The sequence below is a fragment of the Myotis davidii genome, unplaced genomic scaffold (genome assembly GCF_000327345.1).
Source record: "Myotis davidii unplaced genomic scaffold, ASM32734v1 scaffold2336, whole genome shotgun sequence".
NCBI classification, from domain to species: Eukaryota; Metazoa; Chordata; class Mammalia; order Chiroptera; family Vespertilionidae; genus Myotis; species Myotis davidii.
The window spans coordinates 58245-61162 of NW_006287366.1; the positions used below are offsets into that span (position 1 = coordinate 58245).

General features: G+C 59.0%; 1 protein-coding gene across 1 annotated transcript in view; it reads right to left on the reverse strand.

Annotated features, from left to right (window-relative positions):
- Positions 1-2918, reverse strand: part of LOC107182359 (gamma-aminobutyric acid type B receptor subunit 1-like) — an 18338-nt gene that overhangs the window by 3812 nt on the left and 11608 nt on the right. The gene's annotated exons all lie outside the window — the stretch shown is intronic.

Here is a 2918-nt window from a genome sequence, read left to right on the forward strand (position 1 = left end):
CGGATGAGCCCGCGAGGGGCGGGAACCAAGCACTGTGCGGCCCATCGGCGCCGAGGGCTCAAGCTTCACGTTTTTCATAACCAACATTTCATGATGACCACGTCCCTGTGCGGCTCTGCAGCCATCGATAATGTCGCCTAACTCCATGCGTACCACTGCCAGAGCCACCCGCGGCCCTGCTGTCACAGGACGGGGCATGGAAAAACGTAATTTGTAGTAAAATAACACGCACAGCATTCTGATGTGTGAGTGCGGAGCCTGACTGGGAGCGGCGGGAGCTCCGTGGAGTGGGGGTGGCGCTGCCGCCCGCCCACGGGAGCCGCCGCCTCCGCCCTCGGTGCCCAGATGTGAGAGGTGGTGAGCACTCCTAGCGGCCTCCTCCCCTACATTCACACGCTGCTGTAATTGCATTCCTAGAAAGTTCACTGTATATTAAAACCGGTTTTTTAACCGTATTAAATTTTAGACTCAGATAATTAAACATTTCACCTACATGAACGTCCCAGGGGACGTTTGAGGACCTGGGCAGGCAATGCTTCCCTGTGCAGGCTGCTCGGGAACATCTTACCCCACCACAGCCAGGGGCCGGTGCGCCCCTCCGTGGCTGCAATTACAAAAAGAAAGCCCACAGTTACAAAACGCTCCCTGGGGGCTGGGTGGGGACCACTCAGCTAGAAAATGGGCAGAAGAGAAGTGGAGTCCGCATGTGGCTCAGTGGTTGAGCGTGCACCTATGAACCAGGTGGTTCAGTTCCCAGTCAGGGCACATGCCCAGGATGTGGGCTCCATCCCCAGCGGGGGACACGCAGGAAGCAGTGCATCCATGATTCTCTCATCATTGATGTTTCTATCCCTCTCCCCCTCTCCCTTCTCTGAAATCAGTAAAAAATGTTTTTTAAAGGAGTAGAGAGTGGGGCGGGGTTTCTAACCACTCAAAAGGACAGCCACCTCTCACTGAGCGGCCTGCCTCCTGGCAGGGCAGAACCAAATTGCACCAGGAGAATGTCCTATGGATGGGAGGTTTCCTAGACTGTGGCCTCTGTGCCCCGTCCACAGGCGAGCTCAGCTGCCTGGCCAGTGGACACCGCCCTTCAGGGCCCTGGCATGGCTGAGTCCCTGAGGACAACTTCCCAGACCAGAGGGCCTCCCTGTGGGGGCTCTGTACTCTGTCACACACAGAGCAGGGCTGATCAGGGGGTTGAGAAGCTCCCCCCGTCACTCACAGAGTAGGGCCAATAGGGGAGTTGGGGCACCCTGTCACACACAGAGCAGGGCGGATCAGGGGGTTAGGGCGCCGCCCTCTATCACCCACAGAGTGGGGCTCTCCAGGGAGCCTACAAACAAGTTCCCAAGGTGCTTTGTTCTCGCAACTCGTCTGGCTTCCCTGCATTCCCGCCTGAAATGAGGGGAGGGGATGATGGAAGCCCCCAGAAAAGAGGGATCTATATTCAAGGAAATTGAAAATTATCTTGGTGATATTCATTACCACCAGAAAAGGAAACAACCTGAATGTCCAAATCAATCACAGACACTGGTTCAGTACACTGGAATGTATCTATTCAAAGGAATAGTTATGAAAATACTAGAGGCCCGGTGCACAAAAATTTGTGCACTCGGGGGTAGGGGGTGTGTTCCCTCAGCCCGGCCTATGCTCTCTTGCAGTCTGGGACCCCTCAGAGGATGTCCACCTGCTGGCTTAGGCCCACTCCCTGGGGGATCAGGCCCAAGCTGGCAGACATCCCCTGGCAGCCCTCGGGGGATGTCCACTTGCCAGCAGGGAGCTGACCTAAGCTGCAGTCGGACAGCCTTAGTGCTGCTGAGGAGGCAGGAGAGGCTTCCGCCACCACCGCTGTACTGGCAGCCATCAACTTGGATTGTGGCTGAGCAGAGCTCCCCATGTGAAAGCACACTGACCACCAGAGGGCAGCTCCTGCGTTGAGCATCTGCCCCCTGGTGGTCAGTGTGTGTCATAGTGACCAGTCATTCCCAGTCGTTCTGCTGTTAGGGTCAATTTGCATGTTACCCTTTTATTATATAGAACTAGAGGCCTGGTGCACACAAATTTGGGGACTGGGGGGGGGGTCCCTCAGCCCGGCCTGTGCCCTCGCGCAGTCTGGGACCCCTCGGGAGATAACGACCTGCTGGCTTAGGCCTGCTCCCAGGTGGCAGAGGGCAGGCCCAATCCCTAGGTGCAGCCCCTGGTCGGGCACAGAGCAGGGCCGATTGGGGAGTTGGCGCGCCGCCCCCTGTCATGCACAGAGCAGGGCAGATTGGGAGGTTGTGATGCCACCCTCAGTCATGCTCAGGGTAGGGCCGATTGGGGGGTTGGGGCACCACCCCCTGTCACACTCAAGGCAGGGTCCATGGGGAGGTTGCGGCGCCACCCCCTGTCACGCACAGAGAAGGGCCAATCAAGGGGTTGTGGCGCTGCCCCCTGTCACGCACACAGCAGGGCCGATCAGGGGGTTGAGAAGCTCCCCCTGTCACTCACAGAGTAGGGCCGATAGGGGAGTTGGGGCACTGCCCCCTGTTACACACAGAGCAGGGCGGATCAGGGGGTTGGGGCGCCGCCCTCTATCACCCACAGAGCAGGGCCAATCAGGGGGTTGGGGCACTGCCCCCTGTCACACACAGAGCCGCAGGGCGATCATAGGGTTGGGGCGCTCCCCCTATGAGGCACAGAACAGGGCTGATCAGGGAGTTGGGGTGCCTTCCCTGTCACGAACAGAGCAGGGCGGATAGGGAGGGTGTGGCCCCGCCCCCTGTCACACACAGAGCTGCAGGGAGATCAGGGGGTTGGGGAGCTCCCCCCTATCAGGCACACAGCAGGGCTGATCAAGGGGTTGGGGAGCTCCCCCCTGTCACGCACAGAGCAGGGCCGATTGTTGAGGAGCTCCCCCCATCCCTCACAGAGTAGGG